Source organism: Lactuca virosa, chromosome 5 (assembly GCF_052849685.1).
Source record: "Lactuca virosa cultivar CGN04683 chromosome 5, Lactuca_virosa_CGN04683_v6, whole genome shotgun sequence".
NCBI lineage: Eukaryota > Viridiplantae > Streptophyta > Magnoliopsida > Asterales > Asteraceae > Lactuca > Lactuca virosa.
Window position 1 is genome coordinate 84,249,167 of NC_136430.1, and position 23,580 is coordinate 84,272,746.

The window sequence follows — 23,580 nt, forward strand, 5'->3', positions numbered from 1 at the left end:
CTTTTGGTTGCAAGATGTGTAGTTTATGGGACACCTTGTCAACCAGAACGGTATTCTGGTTGATCCGGCCAAGGTTGAAGCGGTGATGAGGTGGGAGGTTCCGAGGTCTCCATCCAATATTCGGAGTTTCCTTGGATTGGCAGGTTTCTATCGGAGATTCATTCACGGTTTCTCCAAGATAGTGGTTCCTTTGACCTGGTTGACGAACAAAACCGTCATGTTTCATTGGGGGCATGAGTAGCACACAGATTTTGAGACTCTGAGGGAGAGATTGTGTGAGCTGCCAATTCTAACCCTACCAGAGGGTGTTGAGGATTTTGTGGTGTACTGTGATGCATCAACAACAGTTTTAGGTGCAGTAGTGGGGTCATGTGATTGCTTATGCCTCGAGGTAACTAAAGTCTCATGAGGCGAATTATCCTATGCATGATCTGGAGTTGGGGTTTGTGGTGTTCGCCCTCAAGATTTGGCGACATTACCTCTACGGGGTCTGTTGTAATATTTACACGGATCACAAGAGTTTGAGGTATCTGATGGATCAACTAAGTCTGAATACGAGGCAGCGTAGATGGTTGAATTCGATGAATGATTATGATTGTGAGATCCTTAATCAACTGAGGAAGGCCAACGTGGTGGTCGATGCTCTCAGTCGCAAGGCGGTTACTGCTCCGATAAGGGATGTGTGTTTGAGGATGACAATAATTACCCCACTCTTAGAGCAGATTCGAGAGGCTCAGGTTGAGGCTATGAAAAAAGAGAACCGGAAGAGTGAGCACATAGTGGGCCAGGTGGCTTCCTTTGATTATAATAGTGCGGATTATTAACCATTCATCGGAGGGTGTGGGTTCCCTATTAGGGTGGTGGGCGTCAGGTTTTGATGGAGGAGGTGCACAAGTCGAGATTCTCTATTCATCCCGGAGCGACAAAGATGTATAGAGATCTCCGAATTGACTATTGGTGGACATGTATGAAGCGAGACGTGGCCTAGTATGTGGAGAGGTTCTTGACGTGCAGGAAAACGAAGGTTGAACATCAGCGACCTCACAGCAAAATGGAGCCGTTGGAAGATATTACGATGGATTTTATCACCAAATTGCCTCAGACGTTATGCAGAGTGGATTCGATATGGGTCATCGTGGACTGATTGACCAAGAGCACACATTTTATTCTGATCCAGGAGAGTATTTCGGTAGAGAAGTTGGCTGATATCTACATTCGGGAAGTGATGGAACGACATGGGGTGCTGGTTTCTGTGGTCTCTAATAGGGATGTTTGGTTTACTTCCTGGTTCTGGAAGAGATTCCTAGAGAAGTTTGGTACTCTTCTACACTTCACCATGGTTTTCCACCTGCAGACTAATGGTCAGAGTGAGAGGACTATCCAGACGTTGAAGGACATGCTACGGGCTTGTGATCTGGATTTTGTTGGTAGTTGGGATATGTATCTTCCTTTGGCGGAATTTTTATATAACATAGTTATCATGCCAAAATTGATCGAACTCCTTTTGAGATGCTCTATGGGAGAAAGTGTAGGACCCTGATATATTGGGGGTGAGGTCGGTCAGCGGTTCAAGGGGAGTACAGAGGTGGTACTCAAAACAACGGAATCGATTCAGCAGGTTCGCGACAGACTTCAGACAACACAGAGCCAACAGAAGAGTTATGCAGATAGATGATGGTTAGCCTTGGAGTTTCAGGTTGGGTACATGGTACTCCTAAAGGTGTAACCTTGGAAAGATGTCATCCGATTCAGGAATCGGGGTAAGCTAGTGTCACACCCCTAAACCGGAACGATGGAAACGTTCGGGGGCGGAGGATGTCATGCTCAGTATCACAAAAAATGTAGAATAGTAAAACAATCAACAACAACCATTACATTATTATTAAAGCGTTTACATTGTATTCGATTCACAAAAGATTGACTCTGAAAGTAAATAATAAAATAAGGACATGAAGCTACTATGCTCCATCTTGTGAATCCCGGTGCATGTACCTGTCTACTAGTTTCCTGAGAATACAAGTTATTTTGAAAGAGAGTATCAACATTTAAATTGGTGATTTCATAAGTATTTTTGTTAGAAAAGGTATACTCTACGTTCTTTGGATAGTTTCCTGAGAATACAAGTTATTTTGAAAGAGAGTATCAACATACAAGTTATATGCAATCCAGATCAAACAGACAATCGATTGTGTGGATCTGCCCTAAGCCCACAACCAAACAAGGAACAGGAAATGAGGCGGAAGTCACACATTCCAATGTTTGTTAGATCCTCATTGTATATAACCCTGACGTATTCACCAGGTGCTTACAAAGTTAACTGTAATAGTTCTTTTAATATTTGATGAAAATATTCCTTAAGAAAATCATATATTTCCTTTAGTAAACTAGTAACCACAATAGTTCCTTCTACAATTACTTAGTTTATACTAGCTATATATAACCTAATATCGAACGGACAGTTAAATGTATGTGTAACAACTAGTTATTTTTCTACTTGTAAAGTCAAACTTGGGTCAACTAAAGTCCTCTTTATTGTTTGGATTTTTATTAAGGTTAGAATAGTAACCTTTGCAAGTTAAAACCCTAAGATTATTAGGTGTTAAGAAGGGAATAAGTGGGATCCGAGAGCATTCACATCATCTTTCTTCTTTCTTTCCCTTCGGACCGCAACCTCGCAGCCGTGAACAAAACCGAGAACTTCAGACCCTGAATGAGGCCGTGATCAGCCTTCAGGCCATGTACGAGGTTCACGGCCGTGAACCCTTCGGACTGTGAACCCTCGCATATATATATATATATATATATATATATATATATATATATATATATATATATATATATATATATATATATATATATATATATATATGTTTCAACTGATTTTAACTTCATTTCTACACTTTCAGACGAAATTCCAACCTTTTTCTCTCAAGTATCATCAACCAAGAACAACCTCTCTACTCAAGAACATGCCAAATTCATCCCTTCTCATCATATTTCTTGATAATCACTAGTTCTTCATAAGATCTAACAGGTATCATTTCTTGATCTTGTTATCACTTCAAGAACATCCTTCAATCTTCATATACTAGGCTGAAATCCGTTAATTTCACTAGTTTTCATGAAGAACATGCGAAGAACACGAAGAACACCCATCTGAAAACCCTTGAATCTTCTTAGAAACTTGCTTAGGATCTTCAGGTTTTCTTTATTCATAAAGAACACAGCACCGTGAACACCATCAGGGCCGTGAACCCTCCTGTCCGTGAACTCAATTCAACCTCCATTTTAGCTTCTAACACTCCTATTTGTAAGTTATACTTACAAATTAGTCCAATTTCCAATCATTACTATGATTATATTAGCTAATTGGTTGCATATATGCTATATGAATCATTATATAAGACTTGTTTTACTACGGGATTACACTTGTGGAAATAAAAGTCCTATATCAATCAATCGAATCACCCTTTAAAAGGTGAGTTCATACCCCTGTATTTTCATATTTTTTACAGTTTTAAGGGGGGGGGGGGGTATACAAGTCTAACAAAAGGAATTTGTGTTACCAACAAATGGTTTCAAAATATCTCATAAAATGGATTTCAATTATTTTCAAATCAAATGGTTTTAAATTGTGTTAAAATAACATTAAGTCATCAAAAGTATTTCAAAATGATAAACTCTTTAAAATATTTATAAACTTATGTTTTTCCCCAAAAATCATATATATATATATATATATATATATATATATATATATATATATATATATATATATATATATATATATATATATATATATATATATATATATTTATATATAAATAAGATTTAAAGGGCTTAGGACTGATAACTCACCTTATTTCCTTTTCCTTGTTTGTATGTGGGCTTAGAGTATCAGTTATTTGTCCGAATGTCGTTTAAATTTTAGTTATATATATTTGTATATGCATATAAATATAAAGGTTATTTCATTCAGTTTCAATACCCTTTTTAGCATGACGAGCAAGGGATTTGTAACACCGTAAATTTTCAAATAAATTTTTCATTTAAAATCGCATAATTCTGATAACACATATCATAAAAATCTCATGTATTTAATCTATAAAAACACAACTCCATAATTGATTGATTAATAATTCAGGTCCTCAAAACATAACTCTTTCTCTGGTGTGTACAATCTTGCCGATGCCCTCCCGCGATCCTGAGAAAAATCTGAAACACATAACACATAACATGGTGAGCACGAAGCTTAGTGAGTTCCCTAAAATACCACATTCAATACATTAGCCACTCGAGGCTATAACTCTGTGAGACCCTCCGGTCAATGTGTCTTAGTGGGACCCTCCAGTCCCACTACTCTGATGGACCGTCCGGTCCTAACTCTGTAAGCTCTGAGTAATACACATCATAAATCACAAAGAAATAATGCAGGATATCACAATACATAGATAAGCACATAAGACATCTTAGTCACACACAAATACCACTCATTGTAAAGTATAGTGAGAAGACTCACCTCGAGGCACGCAAGCAATTATCCCTGTATTCGAATCTCGAACTAGCCACCGCCTAACACATAGGGTAAATATTCTCTAATTAATACTCGATTCTCAACTCTAAGTAAACCAAAGGTTACTCTTTCTCTCTCTAACTCCGGAAGTGGGTAAAAGACCATTTTACCCTTCAATGGTCTCCATTACTCAGGTTTGACCAACTAGAAGTCAAACTCGAGTCAACAGTCCTTGTTTGACCCGACTCGTCAAGTGCACTCATGCAACTCGTCGAGTCCCCTCTTTTCCTTAGAAGTCTCAAGAAAGTTCAGCTCAGCTCGTCGAGTTGACCCCCAACTTGCCGAGTTATCGCATGATCAAACTCATCGGGACAAACCCTAACCGACTCGTCGAGTCAGGCCATGGACTCGGCGAGTCCCTTCAGTCTGTTTTCTCACTCAGACGTTTTAAGGCAGATTTACTACCCTAAACTCTAGATCTAGCCTCCCAAGGCTCGACTGTCACGTAAAGCTTCAATCTTTACGTTCATGCATGGCATACTTGCTCCATAATGCCAATACAAGTTCTAACAAGGTTACATGCTCAAGGTCTTGTCTCTAACTCAATAAAGTTCGGGCCTTTGGGCTCACAAAGCCTCCTCCAACTCAGATCCAAGTTAGCATCTTTTTACCTCCAACTGAAGCAAAACTCTGAAAAACCTCTACATCCAAAGCCTCCTCTTGAACCAAGCTTTGATGCTCTCCACTTCTCCTTCAACAATGCACTAAATTCCACAATATTAGCCTCTTTGTCACTCTCTAGCTCAAATGGACGATTAGGGTTTCTCTCAAGGAAGTAGGGTGACTGGTGAGGCGCAAATGGGGCTATAAGTTCCCTTATATAGGTCCCAACCCGGGGAAATTAGGGTTTCTCTGCCCAACACCTACTCGACGAGTCGGCTGTCTGACTCGTCGAGTCCATTCATTAATCCCACGTGGACACTCGACTCTACTCGACGAGTTGGATTCACAACTCACTGAGTCACTCCATAAATCTCAGATTAATCACACAATAATATACCTGAAAGTCCGGATGTTACAATTGCATTCATGAACAGTTTGTATCAATACAGAAAGCACATATAAATTATAATAGGTATAATTTATGATTCAAGAACACTAACTCATAGGTCTAGTATACTAGAGTACACTATTTTACAAGAACAAGGGTTTGATTCAAAACTATAACAAGGGTATAAAACTTACTAATACATTTCAAGTATACTAAACAAGAAGCATACTATCAATAATTTATTTCAGAATGATTGGGTTTTCATTACTATTATACACGTAAAGTGGATATGATTTTTATGAGACAATATATTCAAGTTGTTTATTTATTTAAACAACATAGTTAAAGTCCTGATATTATAACCAGAATCTCCAGTCAGGGATCGAAACAAGTGTGACAATTGTTAGCCACAGCCGGGCATACACGCCTACGAGTGACAATTGTTATCAACAATTTTGACGCCTTCAAAGCGTTTTTTCAGACCATCTAGTCATAGTATGGTTATAATAATTCATTAAAAAGATATTAACAATACGGTTAGTGTGTAATTAACTAAACATGAGTACATTTTCAAAGTACTAGTTTACAAAGATACAATTTATAGTATTAAATTTCAGTTTACAATAACAGTTGGTGAAGCCATGCACACTTACTTTTACAGGTTTTACAAAAGAATACACATACAGAACACTGGTTTACAAATATAATGGTTTTATGAGATTAAAACTACTTTTCATATACATCAGAAATATAGGATTTTCTGGAACAATTTACATATTCAAAGAACAGAAAACAAGCTTTCAAACTTAAATACTTATGCGCTCACTTAACTTTATATTGATACTCTCTTTTCAAATTACTTGTATTCTCAGGGAATCAGTAGACAGGTACTCCCCGAGCTTTTGAGAAGACGGAGCTGTTTTGAATCATGTCTTCTATCTTTTGCTATAACTATTTTTGGTGTCAATATATAATGATTGAACACATGTAAAAACTTATACATATTAATACAATAGTTGTTTGTACTTTGATTACTATAATGCATGTGTTGTGATACTACAAATGAAGTCATCCAACCCCGGACATTTCCGCTGTCTGGTTTGGGGGTGTGACAGATTGGTATCAGAGCATTGTTTATAGTGAACTCAGTATATCAATTTATAAAAGATATAAAAACTATAAATACATTGGGGCTAACAACCCTGACTACAAGTATACTTTTAAAATTTAAGTATTTTTACAAAAAGTATACTAACACTCACACATACAAGAACAATATCACAGTCATAACAACATAAAAGTATTTGGATGTTCAACACCGCAGTCAAACCTGGGCAGTTATGTAATCATATCTGGGATTAATATAGCCTGATCAACTATATTGGTTTGAGATACGACCAACATGTGCTTGGGAGTGATGGTAGTGTTGCAGCAGGTCTAAAACTTACCAACTACATATCCAGAAGAACTCTAGAACAGAACATAAAGTTAAAATACTATAGGAGTATTTTAGGCACTGTATACTAAAAACAAACTACATGAAAACAAAGGACTCCTGCAGGTAAATCTATAAATACTAAGTGTATATATTACGGTTATATATATTTAAGGTTATATATAGACTTAGAATGTGTGATTTAGCTTAACTTCCCTTTTCCTTGTTTGGATGTGGGGGTAGAGTAGAATCATTTATCCAAAGGCCTATTCGACCCAATTTATATATAATTGGTATATACTTTGTAGTTATAGATGGACCCAGTAGGAGTTATACCATACATATTACATTACCTGTTAACTGTATATTTCTTTTATGGAAACTTGAAACTGTTTATTTGTTTTTTATTATATTAGATATTTCTCATATCCTTATTTTTGATTAGATAACAATGGTTGGATTCCATCTACCCGGAGACCCGTACTTTCCCAATCAGGGAAATGGAGGATGGCTCGATGAAGAGCCAGAAGAGAATCCTGAAATTCCCTTAGATGAGGATCTTGAAGAAGATTGACCTGAAGATGCTGATTTAGGATCAGAAGCCTACAATTCACCACCAGTTGCCCATAATCCCAATCCACGACAAAACTTTCAAGGCCCTACGCCTCTATGGGCGGTAAACTTAGTCAGGTGGAGTAACGAACAGGGTCAAAACCATCCTTACCAAGGAGACTGAAGCTTCTACAATCTGGATACAGGAGGCTCAACAGATAGAGCCCTCTCGGTGTTAGTCCGTCGTGTGGCGCATAACGATGAACAGGGAAGAGATGCTATCGACTGAGTCATGCAGGTTGATGCTGCTACTGGAATCAACACCGTTCGCATTCGCAACCTAGAAAACAGTCATAATGCAACAAGGGATCACACTAATTTCTTGCTGAGAGAACTGGCGGCATCCCAAGCCAAAGTTAGACAACTGTGAGAACGACAAATAACACAAGAAAGGCGTATGTACGAAATAGAATGCTAGTTAGCCAAATCCAAGGCCGGATCTAGTAGGAAGTAGATCATACTCTTCTTATTCACTACTTACTATTTTGGTTATAATATAAGTCTACGGATATGTCCTAGCGTTATTTTTCATGTTTTTCTCAGTACGACCGCGAAAATTTCATTTTCGGTAGGTCGGTTTGATGTCGATGTTTTCCTAGTATTGGGGTATATTGTAGACCTGCTTTAAGGTTAAATTTTCCAAACTCTATGTACTTAATATGCCAATACAATCGACATGGATTTTCTTACTCTTTGAAAAATAACCACTCAAATTCATAATATCTTGTTTCAAGTTGTACTTGTAGTAGACTTCTATTGCCAAATCTTTACAAGATTCATGTTAAACTAAGTGTTTTAGTTCAGAGATATCAAATTCATATTCACTCTTGATATCTTACCATCTTTTCATTTTTTTTAACTTTTATAGTGAAAGATGCCTCCACGGAGAAACCCAAGGCGTGTCAATGTTAATGAAGCGCCAACACCACCTCCTCAATTTGACGCTGCCATGTTTCAGGCAGCGATTACTACAGCTGTTGCAGCTGCTATGTCATAAATCAACACTACTGGTGCTAGTGGGTCAGGAGTTGGTTCACATCCCTCCAAACACGGAGAAAGTCATGGGCACTCACGAGAGTGAACCTACAAGGACTTTTCAAACGCCAAACCCAGGACCTTTAACGGGACTGGGGGAGTTATGGCTTTAAAACAATGGATTGAGAAAACAGAGATAGTCTTCGAGATCTGCTCCTGCCCGGAAGGTAGCAAGGTTAAATTCGCTGCTTGTACCTTTTCTGATAGAGCCCTAACATGGTGGAACGGCCATGTTAAGTCACTGAATCTAGTAGTGGATAACTCGATAAGTTGGGAGAACCTGAAGTTAATGCTGATGCAGGAGTACTGCCTGCGGGGTGAAATCCAGAAGCTCGAGCAAGAGCTTTGGGGTCTTACTATGGGTGGTTCAGACATAACAACCTACACTAATAGTGTAACATCCCAAAAATACCAGCTAAAAATTTCATTTTCAAATTAGGTTAATACATAAAAACATCGTTACAAAACATTCATAATATTAATTCATGTCTGAAAACCGGTAACATCATAGTAAAATATTCAGAGTACATCCCAGAAAATCCATAGTGCGGAAACAAGAGTGTGTGTGTGTGTGATATGCCGCTACCGCACCAGCTCCTTTCCCCTAGCTGAAGAGGTACCTGAAACAAAACTGTAAACTGTAAGCACGAAGCTTAGTGAGTTCCCTCATCGTACCACATACCATACAATCACATAACATACAGATACTGTCAGGCATATCTGGGTGCCCGACCTACCCCTTCGGTCCTTTCGACCGGATACTGCCCAACATATCTGGGTGCTGGCCTCCCCTTCGGTCCTTTCGACCGGATACTGGGGACTATTTCACCCCTCTACTACTACCACATAACATATATCACATAACCATAATCTGTCTAACATGACTGGGTATGACTACCCCTTTCGGCCATATCGACCGGAAACCCTGGGGACTATCTCCCCTACTGCTACTAGCATATAACATCATATCATACTAGCACATAACATATCAGGTAGTAGCAAACCTAGATGATATCACAAAGACAATCATCCAACATACAACTCCTACTGGTGGGCCGGTATTGTGGCCGTAGACCCACCGCTACTGGAAGGTAACTCACCTCGAGGGTAGCTACTGAAAACCCGCTCAACCTACGCCTGGCTGCCGCACCGGTAACCCTCCGGCTATAAATCTGTAATCATGGATTAGGTACTCATAAATACCCCTTAGGTCAAATGACTGGTCAAAGTCAACTTCTTGGTCAAAGTCAACTCTCTGATTGACTGGACTCGCCGAGTCCATATAGCGACTCGCCGAGTCCTTCTACGTCTAGCCCGACTCTGACTCATCGGGTCCCTGTTCCCACTCACTGAGTCAGCCTGACTCGCTAAACGGGGACAACTAACAAACCCGCGACTGGACTCGCCGAGTCCAAGGGGGGACTCGCCGAGTTCGACGAACAGATCTCACAATTCGCTCCAATCTTCCATCAGAACATCAACCTTGGAGATTTGGAGATTCTGGGACTATAGCTACACGTTAAATTGCTAATTCCACGTGCGACTACGAAGGGTTGGACCTCCTACACTTAAACCCTTCTTATCCTAGTGACAGTTCATATGGCTCGCCGAGTTTGAAGAACAACTCGCCGAGTTCAAGGCTAAATTCAAGGGACTCGCCGAGTTTGAAGAACGACTCGCCGAGTACCAGGCAATCTTCATAGGACTCGCTGAGTTGTTCATCCAACTCGTCGAGTCTAAGGCCATCTTCATGGAACTCGCCGAGTGCACTTTGGCACTCGCCGAGTTCCCTTCGAATCGTCACCCAATCTGGCCAAATCTGAGACATGCAACTGATCCAACTCATGGGTCTCAGTTCCTAGGGTCTGGTTATCACATATACACACGAAATCTGGGGGGTTTTAAGGCTTGAAGATCAACCATTGGGGACAAAAAGGAACCTAAGAGCTAATGATCAAAGTGAGGGTTTTATTACCTGATTTGATGCCTTCCCCAGAGTAGATTTCGGTTCTACCTTCACTTCTGGAACACTCCAACTTCGTCCTTCTTCTTCTAAGCTCCAGAACCTTCTTTGGAAGATCAAAATCACTCAAGAACACTAAAGGAGCTAGGGTTGTTCTCTACTGCTCTCTGGGAGGAAAATGGGATGAAATGGGTGTTTTAGAATGGGTAAAATAGGGTGCAAAGTCTGAAAATAGAGTTTCATCCAGACAGGTGGACTCGCCGAGTCCATATGTCGACTCGCCGAGTTCCCAGCTTAAATCCCGTGTCCACCTCGCTGCTACTCGGCGAGTCGGGACGCAGACTCGCCGAGTTCATGGCAAAAATTTAAGAAAAATACTTAAGTAAAATCGTACCAGGAATCGGGTGTTACAAATCTCCCCCACTTATTTTAGACTTCGTCCTCGAAGTCTGCTGCTCCCTCCCGGAACAGCTCCGGATAATGCTCCACCATCTCATCCGCGGGCTCCCAAATCCATTCCGAGCCCTTCCGGTGCTGCCATTGCACCTTCACCAGCTCCACCCTCTTGTTCCTCAGTTCCTTCGACTTCCGGTCTAGGATAGCCACAGGCCGCTCGATATAATTCAGGCTGTCATCAACCTGGATGTCCTCCAAAGGTACCACCGCTGAGTCGTCCACCAGGCACTTCCGCAGCTGGGAGACGTGGAAAGTGCTGTGGATCTGACTGAGTTCGGCTGGCAGATCCAGCCGGTATGCCACCTTGCCCACTCGGGCTGCAACCCTAAACGGTCCAATATACCTGGGACCCAACTTGCCCCTCTTCCTGAATCGGATGACGCCCTTCCAAGGCGACACTTTCAGGAGAACCATATCCCCAACCTGGAACTCCAAGTCTGATCGGCGCCTATCGGCATAACTCTTCTGCCGACCTCTGTCGTCTTGAGCACTACTTCGGTGCTCCCCATGACTCTCTGTCCAACCTCGCCCCAACATATCGGGGTCCTACACTTCCTCCCGTACAACATCTCGAAGGGAGGACAGTCAATACTCGTGTGATAGATGTTATTGTATGAAAACTCGGCTAAAGGAAGATAGGTATCCCAGCTACTACCGAAGTCTAAAACACACGCCCACAGCATGTCCTCCAGAGTTTGGATGGTCCGCTCGCTCTGGCCATCCGTCTGCGGGTGGAAGGCTGTACTAAAATGCAGACGAGTACCCAGCTCGTCATGAAACTTCCTCCAGAACCTGGAAGTGAACCGCACATCCCTATCCGAAATCACTGAAACTGGCACCCCATGTCGTGCCACTACCTCTCTGATGTAGATATCGGCCAATTTCTCGGCCGAGATGCTCTCCTGAATCGGGATAAAGTGGGCGCTCTTGGTCAATCGGTCGACAATGACCCAGATTGAATCCATTCCTCGCGCGGTCCTGGGAAGCTTGGTGATAAAATCCATCGTGATGTCTTCCCATTTCCACAGCGGGATATCCAACGGCTGCATCTTGCCGTGCGGTCTCTGGTGTTCGGCCTTGACCTTCCTGCAGGTCAGGCACCGCTCAACATACCATGCTACATCCCGCTTCATGCAGGGCCACCAATAGTCCAGACGAAGATCCCTATACATCTTCGTTGCCCCTGGATGAATGGAGAATCGGGATTTGTGCGCCTCCTCCATCAGGACCTGGCGCACGCCTCCGAGGTATGGAACCCACACCCTACGGTGTAATGTCAATAATCCCCTGCTGTCATGGTCGAAGGAGGAAACCTGTCCCACAATCCGCTCACTGTTCCAATGTTCCTCCTTCATAGCCTCCTGCTGAGCCTCCCGGATCCGCTCCAGAAGCGGAGTCACCACCGTCATCCTCAAACAGATATCCCTGATCGGTGCTGCCTTGCGGCTAAGCGCATCGGCCACGACATTGGCCTTCCCTGGGTGGTAGAGGATCTCACATTCGTAATCTTTTACCACATCAAGCCACCGACGCTGCCTCATATTCAGATTTGGCTGGTCCATGAGGTACCTCAAACTCTTGTGGTCCGTGTAAATCGTACAGCGAACCCCATAGAGGTAATGACGCCAAATCTTGAGGGCGAACACAACGGCCCCCAACTCCAAATCATGCGTCGGGTAGTTCGCCTCGTGAGGCTTCAGCTGCCTCGACGCGTAAGCGATGACATACCCTCTCTGCATCAATACTGCGCCCAAACCTGAGGTGGACGCATCGCAGTATACAACAAAATCCTCCATGCCCTCTGGCAAGGCTAAGATTGGCGCCTCACACAATCTCTGTCTCAGTGTCTCGAATGCTGCCTGCTGCTCAGGCCCCCAACGAAAGACCACGACCTTCCTCGTTAACCTGGTCAGGGGTAATGCTATCTTGGAGAAATCCTGGATGAATCTCCGATAGCAGCCAGCCAATCCCAGGAAACTCCGAATCTCAGATGGAGATTTCGGAACCTCCCATCTCATCACGGCCTCCACCTTGGCCGGATCCACCGAAATCTCGTTCTGGTTGACAAGGTGCCCAAGAAACTGCACCTCGCGCAACCAGAACTCACACTTGGAGAACTTGGCATACAAGTTCTCCCTCCTCAAGGTCTTTAGAACCTCTCGCAAATGCTCCTCATGCTGCTTTCGCGTCTTGGAGTAAACCAAGATATCATCAATAAATACTATCACCGACCGGTCTAACATCGGTCTACACACGCGGTTCATAAGGTCCATGAACGCGGTAAGAGCATTGGCGAGCCCGAAAGGCATCACCACGAACTCATAGTGGCCATAACGTGTCCGAAATGCCGTCTTCTGCGCATCCTCCTCTCTGACCCTCACCTGGTGATACCCTGAACGCAAATCTATCTTGGAGAACCAAGATGCTTCCTGAAGCTGGTCAAAGAGGTCGTCAATCCTCCGGAGTGGGTAGCGGTTCTTCACCGTTACCTTATTCAGCTCCCTATAATCGATATACATCCGATGCGACCCATCCTTCTTATTCACAAACAGAATCGGGGCTCCCCAGGGTGAACTACTCGGTCGAATGAAACCCCTGTCTAACAGCTCCTGAAGCTGTGTAGACAACTCCTGCATCTCAGGAGGAGCCAACCGATACGGTGCCTTGGCTATCGGAGCCGCACCAGGGACTAGGTCGATCCTGAACTCCACCTGTCGCTCCGGAGGTATCCCAGGCAGCTCCTCGGGGAATACATCCGCGAACTCTCGTACTACGGGCACATCGCCCACCGTCGCCTTACCCGCCTCCCGGGTGTCCATGACATATGCGACATATCCTGCGCAACCCTGCTGAAGGTAATGCCTCGCCCTCGCTGCCGAACAGAAGGCTGGCCCTCGCTGTGATCTCTCACCCTGAATTACTAACTCTCCCCCACTTGGGGCTCTGACTCGTACTAACTGCTGCGCGTAATCTATCACTGCCCCATTGGGACCCAGCCAATCCATACCAATAATGACCTTGTTTCCCCGCAATGGAATGGGAACTAGGTCAACCAAATACCGCTCTTCGAACAACCTCAATACACAATCTCGGAAGACCTCTGATGCTCGCACCGACCCGTCGTCCGCAATCTCGATCTCTAAAAGGCAATCCAACATGCCCGAGGACTCAGGAAACTTCTTGCTAAGTGCAAGAGAAACAAAGGATCAGGTAGCCCCCGAATCAAACAACACCTGGACTGGAATACCGTTCACATGGAACGATCCTAAACGTATATACACATAGCACATATCAATATCATAAATCTCATATAAATAGGTCAGAGGGAAACAATCATACCCGTCACCACATCGGGTGCAGCGCGTGCCTCCTCGGCTGTCAGCTGAAATGCCCGACTCCTCACCACCGGAGCCTCTGCCTTGCCCTGCCGGCCATCCGTAATCCGTAGGGTCGTTGGAGCTGGCGCCCGTACTGGCGCTATTGCTGTCAACTGAGGGCAATTGGCCCTCTTGTGGCCCCTCTGGTTGCAGTGGAAACACAGCAACTCGGACGTCTGAAATACCGGAGTAGGAGCAGTACAATCCCTGCTAAAGTACCCCGTCTTGCCGCACTTGTAGCAGCCTGACGATCCTAACCTGCATGGTCCCTCATGCGACTTGCCGCATTTCCTGCAGCGGCTACGACTCGGTGGGCCTCTTGGGCCCGGATCTGATCCCTTGGGCTTCTTCCCCGAAGCCCCAGTCATCTGTCCCTCCTCAGCCTTTCTCTTCAGAATGTGACCCAGATCAATCTCCCTCTCCCTTGCCCTGGCAATCATGGACTCCAGGGTAGGGCAAGCTGAAAAACTGACATGCTCCCGGATGTCGGCTCGGAGCATGTCGTGGTAGCGGGTCCTCCTCATGTCCTCATCACCCGCGTACTGAGGTACCAGTAACGCCCTCTCCCGAAACTTGGCGGTGATCTCCGCCACTGTCTCTGTCGTCTGCCTCATATCCAAGAACTCCCGTGCTAACTGCTGGAGCTCCACCGCAGGCGCGAACTCCGTCCTGAATCGTGTCACAAAGTCCGGCCATGTCATAGCCTCAATGGCCGCGACTCCCAAAGAGTCACTAACCGACTCCCACCAATCTCTAGCTCTGTCACGTAGACACCCTGCTGCAAATCGTACCTTTGACCCCTCGGGGCAGAAGCTGATCAGCTGTGCAGACTCAAGGTCTGCAATCCATCGTCTGGCAGCAATAGGGTCCTTCGCCCCATGGAAATCTGATGCACCACTGCCCCTGAAGTCCTTAAAGGATAGTGTGCGTGGTCCTGACTGGCTAGCCGCCATATCACTCCTAAACGCCCTGAGACGATCCTCCATCAACTCTACAATACCCTCCTTGATCGACCCGAAGATGATGGGAGCCGACTCAAGGATGCCCCTGGTAATCTCTGACGCGATGAACTCGCGTAGACCCTCATCAACTGGTTCGGACCCTGAACCCGAACCCGATCCTGATCATGAGCCTCCCGCTCCCTGTCGTGTGGTCACCATACTGCAAAACATAGCATAACCACCATCAAACTATATTCCACTAACGAGGCTCACATACATATCACAAGTCCCCGGTCTCGTCTCGGCCCTTTTTGAATCGAGTACGGATCCTCCGCTTTCAGTAGTACGGGCCCATACTACCTTCCACGTCTATCCGTACTTTCCTCAAGAATTGCCTCAACTCAACCAAGTCCTTTCTACTAATACTGCGGTTCTCGTGCTACTCTCGCCCTAGGCTTGCCCTAAGTAATCGCCACCCACTCTCTGCCATCAGCTGCACAAGAAGTCCCTGCTTTCTTTCCATAACTAGCTCGCGAATACTATTACATATTACTCAGACTAGATAATTCTTCGAATGAGAGGTCCTACCCTACAACGGTTGGACTCAGACAAGAGCTGCGAAGCAGGGCTAGACCCAACCTTCTGAAATTATTTAGTCCTTGCAATATGTAACGTAACATATTCGTTTACTAGTTAGTGAGAGACAACTAGAACTCCTAAAAGCACATAGCAAGCAACATTCGTGCATTGAGTACACATAATCAAGTATATACTATTCTGGCTATCATACTGACTGATCTGTACTAGCATGCAATTCTCATAAAGCTGGAACACATAAAGCAGGCACATAAGGCATCATTCCTAGATCCTTAGTCCTATTCTAGCATGCTGTTCTACTGAAACTGGAACTGATAATCATAATAATAACTTGTATGGGTACTTTGGGGAAAACTTACTTGAGCTCGGCCGGTCGCGCACATCACACACCTTGTTCTTTCTTTCTCGAAACTCTTTTACTTAGTCTATAGAAAAATCATTTCTTTATAAAAAAAAAATCTTTTAATCCCCTCGATTTGAGTCCAGACACCCCCGAAGGTGTGTCCGAATCCCTCAAACCAGGGCTCTGATACCAACTTGTAACATCCCAAAAATACCAGCAAAAAATTTCATTTTCAAATTAGGTTAATACATAAAAACATCGTTACAAAACATTCATAATATTAATTCATGTCTGAAAACCGGTAACATCATAGTAAAATATTCAGAGTACATCCCAAAAAATCCATAGTGCGGAAACAAGAGTGTGTGTGTGTGTGATATGCCGCTACCGCGCCGGCTCCTTTCCCCTAGCTGAAGAGGTACCTGAAACAAAACTGTAAACTGTAAGCACGAAGCTTAGTGAGTTCCCCCATCGTACCACATACCATACAATAACATAACATACAGATACTGTCAGGCATATCTGGGTGCCCGACCTACCCCTTCTGTCCTTTCGACCGGATACTGCCCAACATATCTGGGTGCTGGCCTCCCCTTCGGTCCTTTCGACCGGATACTGGGGACTATTTCACCCCTCTACTACTACCACATAACATATATCACATAACCATAATCTGTCTAACATGACTGGGTATGACTACCCCTTTCGGCCCTATCGACCGGAAACCCTGGGGACTATCTCCCCTACTGCTACTAGCATACAACATCATATCATACTAGCATATAACATATCAGGTAGTAGCAAACCTAGATGATATCACAAAGACAATCATCCAACATACAACTCCTACTGGTGGGCCGGCATTGTGGCCGTAGACCCACCGCTACTGGAAGGTAACTCACCTCGAGGGTAGCTGCTGAAAACCCACTCAACCTACGCCTAGCTGCCGCACCGGTAACCCTCCGGCTATAAATCTGTAATCATGGATTAGGTACTCATAAATACCCCTTAGGTCAAATGACTGGTCAAAGTCAACTTCTTGGTCAAAGTCAACTCTCTGATTGACTGGACTCGCCGAGTCCATATAGCGACTCGCCGAGTCCTTCTACGTCTAGCCCGACTCTGACTCATCGGGTCCCTGTTCCCACTCACTGAGTCAGCCTGACTCGCTAAACGGGGACAACTAACAAACCCGCGACTGGACTCGCCGAGTCCAAGGGGGGACTTGCCGAGTTCGACGAACAGATCTCACAATTCGCTCCAATCTTCCATCAGAACATCAACCTTGGAGATTTGGAGATTCTGGGACTATAGCTACACGTTAAATTGCTAATTCCACGTGCGACTACGAAGGGTTGGACCTCCTACACTTAAACCCTTCTTATCCTAGTGACAGTTCATATGGCTCGCCGAGTTTGAAGAGCAACTCGCCGAGTTCAAGGCTATATTCAAGGGACTCGCCGAGTTTGAAGAACGACTCGCCGAGTACCAGGCAATCTTCATAGGACTCGCTGAGTTGTTCATCCAACTCGTCGAGTCTAAGGCCATCTTCATGGAACTCGCCGAGTGCACTTTGGCACTCGCCGAGTTCCCTTCGACTCTTCACCCAATCTGGCCAAATCTGAGACATGCAACTGATCCAACTCATGGGTCTCAGTTCCTAGGGTCTGGTTATCACATATACAGACGAAATCTGGGGGGTTTTAAGGCTTGAAGATCAACCATTGGGGACAAAAAGGAACGTAAGAGCTAATTGAGCAAAGTGAGGGTTTTATTACCTGATTTGATGCCTTCCCCAGAGTAGATTTCGGGTCTACCTTCACTTCTGGAACACTCCAACTTCCTCCTTCTTCTTTTAAGCTCCAGAACCTTCTTTGGAAGATCAAAATCACTCAAGAACACTAAAGGAGCTAGGGTTGTTCTCTACTGCTCTCTGGGAGGAAAATGGGACGAAATGGGTGTTTTAGAATGGGTAAAATAGGGTGCAAAGTCTGAAAATAGAGTTTCATCCAGACAGGTGGACTCGCCGAGTCCATATGTCGACTCGCCGAGTTTCCAGCTTAAATCCCGTGTCCACCTCGCTGCAACTCGGCGAGTCGGGACGCAGACTCGCCGAGTTCATGGCAAAAATTTAAGAAAATACTTAAATAAAATCGTACCAGGAATCGGGTGTTACAAATAGGTTCACCGACTTAGCGATTCTATTTCCGGATATGGTTGCTCTGGAGAGCAAAAAGATTGAAAGGTACATCTCGGGGCTATCACCTCAGATTCAGGGGAGTGTTATTGCTTCCAGGCTGTTACCTTTGACAGTGCCAAAGAGCTGGCACAGTCACTTATTAACCATGGAGCCCGTCAAAACTTCATGGTTTCTGCTCCAGAACAACTCAAAACAAACAACAATAGCAACAAAAACAATAACAACAACAACAACAAGAAGAAGAAATGGAACAAAAGAAAGGGCCAATCCTCTTAAGAGCCTTCAAAGAAACAACAGTTAGTGGCAGTCCATGTTGCTACTGTACCTGCTGCTGTTCCTGCTAACCCCACACCAGCTAAGCCTTATGCTGGTAATCTCCCTAAATGTAATAAGTGTAATTTCCACCACAACAGAAATTGTCGAGAAATACAGTGTCGAAACTGTGACAGAAAAGGGCATACTGCCCGAATCTGTAAATCACCACCCAACCGATTAACCAAGTACCTGCCGCTGGAGTAGGTCAAGCGTGTTATGAATGCGGTGAAGTTGGACATTTCAAAAGAGATTGTCCAAAAGATGGAAATGCCGGTGGAGCGGGAAGACTACTGGCAATTAGTTACGAAGAAGCCGTGGCAGACCCTACAGTGGTCACGAGTACGTTTCTTCTCAACAATACTTATGCATGCATACTATTTGATAGTGGTGCTGAGAAAAGCTTCGTGAGCCATAAATTTAAACACCTGCTAAAACAAAACTCCCAACCACTAAATGAAACCTTCACAGTAGAAATGGCCAACGAGAAATCTGAATACTCTAACGATATATACATAGGATGTACCCTTACTCTAAATAACTTTTCTTTCCCATAGACCTAATTTTGGTCTCTATCAAAAGTTTCGACGTCATTATTGGTATGGATTGGTTGAGTTCTAACCATGCCGACATCCTATGTTATGAAAGAGCCATTCTCCTGAAGTTGCTGAATAATGAAACTCTTATCATCTACGACGATAAACCCGGAACGAACCTTCAGATCATTTCTTGTATCAAGGCACAAAAGTATATTCGCAAGGAGTACTGTGCTTTCTTAGCTCATGTGGTAGACAAAAAGCAAGAAGTGAAAGACATCGCAAGCATTCCTGATGTTTGCAACTTTCCTGACATATTTCCCGACGATCTCCCAGGAGTGCCTCCCGAACGACAAGTCGAATTCAGAATCGACTTAATCCCTGGGGCTATCCCTCTAGCCAAATCCCCATATTGTCTTGCACCTTTAGAAATGCAGGAATTATCCAGCCAGCTGAATGAACTCCTTAGCAAAGGCTTCATAAGGCCAAGCTTCTCACCATGAGGAGCACCGGTCTTATTCGTGAAGAAGGATGGATCTTTCCGCATGTGCATAGACTACCGTGAACTCAATAAACTAACCATAAAGAACCGATACCCTCTACCCCATATTGACGACCTATTCGACCAACTTCAAGGTGTGAGCTACTTTTCGAAAATAGACTTAAGATCAGGGTATCACCAATTACGAATTATAGAAGAGGATGTTCCCAAAACAGCCTTCAAAACTCGTTATGGTCATTACGAGTTCGTAGTGATGCCTTTTGGATTGACGAATGCACCTACTTTGTTCATGGACTTGATGAACAGAGTGTACCGTCCATATCTGGACAAATTCATAATAGTCTTCATTGACGAGCTTCTTATCTACTCAAGAAGCATGGAGGAGCATGGCCAACATCTCCGACAAGTCTTGCAAACATTGAGAATAGAGAAGTTATATGCGAAGTTCTCAAAGTGCGAATTTTGGATTAGGAAAGTTGATTTCCTAGGCCATGTGGTTAGCTCAGAAGGAATACACGTGGAACCTTCCAAAATAAAGGCAATCGAGAACTGGTGAGCACCCAAAACGCCTACAGAAATCCGTCAATTCTTAGGCCTTGCTGGCTACTATCGCAGATTCATTCAGAATTTCTCTCGAATTGCTAAACCGCTTACCACCCTGACTCAAAAGGGTGTAACTTTTAGCTGGGGAGAGAAACAAGAAACAGTATTCCAAACGTTCAAGCGAGCCCTGTGCAGTGCACCCATTTTGTCTCTACCTGAAGGGACAGAAGACTTCGTAGTGTACTGCGACGTGTCTAACCAAGGGCTAGGCTGTGTTCTTATGCAGCGAGGAAATGTTATTGTTGGATTAATGTCTAAGTCCATAACTATAATTGGTAAGACTTGACCTGACCCGACATGGTCCATTTGGGTTGCATGGCATCTTGCATTTGGATAGACTATAATGAGAGAAATAACACTTAAGGTTGGTTAATATATTATAAGTTCTAATATATTAATAAGGTTATTTAATTAGTATTGATCAAGAATTAATTTGGAATTAATTAAGTGATCAAAAGGAGACTAATTAAATATATGGGTTGATTGTGTAAATCATTCATTCTTATATATGTGGGCTTGTGATCCAAGATTCCTTATGTTGGACTAAGTCCATGGGGTGACCCATGGATACTCCATGGAGGTTAAAATCCATGGAGCATAAGGAATGGGTAAAGTTATGAGTTACATGGTGTAACCCTAATAGCCACCATATAAAAGAATCCTATGGCTCAAGAAATCGTGCACTAATGTGTGAGTGTGAGGGCTAGACGATTTCAAGGAGTGTTCAAGTTTCTCTCAAGTTATTCCAAGTGTATTTGGTGTTGTGTGAACCATTTGAGGTGTCACACTTGGGGAACTAGGCACTCAAGCTTCATGAAGACATTCTACATCAAAGAGGTATGTATTCTATCTTGTTATATTTATTATTTTGTATGCTAGATTAGGATAATACCTTGGATGTTCATAATTGTATGTATAATACAGAAAACATAGATCCAAGGTATTTAGGGTTGCATGTACACTTAGGAGTGTTAGAATGCTCATAACCCAACAGTGGTATCAGAGCCTAGGCTTGTTTTCTTGTTATACTTGCAAAAGTAGCTGAAAAATCGAGTTGGATGCATATATTCGATTGTTTTGGCTGGAATTGGACTAGGAACATTACCCTAAGATGTTTTTGGACTTATAAACTTGTTTTTGATGTGGTAATGTTCATGCTAATCCAATTTCTAAGATAATTGTCATAATTTCAAGATTTGTATTAGTTTGTATGTTCATGCTAATTTCTTGAAGATTGATGATTTGAATTATCTTGTTCTTATGAGGTTCTTAGATTAATAGAAAAGTTGTGTGAAATAGTTGTTTTCAATCCATTTTAATCAAAGAGTTGATTCCAAAGTGTGTTTTTGTAACTTGTCCTCAAGTTATATGAAAAGTCACATTTAAGAATCATAAAACTCATAAAAGTTGGCAAAGGTTACAAAATGAAGAGTCTAGTTCTAATTAAATGGTTTTATGACTCCATAACTTGTCCTCAAGTTATGGAGGTTCAAGAGTCTCTTCATTAAATTAAAAAAAAAAGTGTAACCTTAATTAGTTCCATAAGTTACAATAAAAAAAGGTTATTTTTTTATTAATTAGTTTAAAGTCTTCCATAACTTGTCCTCAAGATATGGAACTTGAAGAGTTTTTTTTTAATTAAAACTACTTTAAACTCATAAGTTATGGAATTAATTAGTTTTGAATAGTTTCAAAACTTGCCCTCAAGTTTTGGAAATTGAAAAGTTTTCACTTATGAATACTTTAATTCCAAGTTAGCCCTTAGAATTTTAAAAGTTAAAATTCAACCCTTATACTTTATAATATTATAAGTTAATAATATTTATATATATGTATAAGAGTAAAGTCAGTCTTACCGTTAGTAGGCCTCATTCACGAAGCCGGTCTATAAGGGGGGTATAAGGTTACTGCCTATAAAATGGCAGTTTAATGGGTGTCCACTCTCACCCACCGCTTCCTTGACTGGTGGAGGGTCGTTAGCCGAACGGGTAGGACAAGGACTATAATTCTCCTTTCATTAAAAGTATTAATGATAAATACTAAGTAACTAAACTCTTATTAATACCCAATCTTAGTTACTTAGGAAAATGTGAATTTGGTGCTAACCCATGAAATTACACTTTGCACTTTGCTTAAGTCGTTAGTGGAGCGTGTGTGGTTAACCGGCACACTAACCTGGACTTAACAAGGTAGGAAAAGGGTAACTTAATATTTATCATAGTATCGGTGGAGCGTGTGTGGTTAACCGGCACACTGATTAAGGGGTAAATATTAAGGGTACCAAGTATATTTGCATGGTTATTCACACCTTGTTTTGTGATCCTCGGCATCCCAGTCACAAAACCTGAAGGGCACACTCGAGATTGAAACATGCCTTTGAACAGTTCAATGAATCTCAAAGATCTAGGACTTTCAAATCCAATTAAAACCTAATAAATTATTTCGTTTTTCATGGTGGAAATTGGTGAATCGTAAGTCACCTACCTTCAAATATTTTATAGCTTGGATTACGGCATCCCTCTTCTAAGTTATAAAATAGTTTGTTGGGTCCTAGCCTTAATATTTCATATTGGGTGTCATATTAAGGACTTTAAATCAACTATCTTGAATATCTCCCAAAAAGATGTCTGGTCTAGACATTTATGATCTTCCCAAATCTCTTGAAACAAGCTTTCCTAAATGAAGATGATGTCCCATGGATATCATACTTCTTTCACCTCCTCCAATTATTCTCCCTAACCCACAAGTTCCTAAAAAGTTTAAGGTCACTCAAGCCCTATTGGCAAGGCAAGGTCTAGGTGTGATCACATCTTGGAGATGTAGTCACATATTGACAAGCCGGGAGAGTTGGGTGTCAAAGTCTTGAGAAAGTTGGTGGCTCAACTACTTTCTAAGTCACATAGTGAGTTCTTTTGGGAATCCTATTAAACAGACTAAGACAAGACCCTTAATGATCTTATCTATTTGCTAAGATCAACTTCCTAAAACGCTATGGACATTGACAATGATGACATTGGATATCCAGTAAAACTCTCTCTTCCCAATGGAAAGGGATCGGCCATAGTCAACTCGGTTGACCCAATGGTAAATAGAGAGGCGAAGTC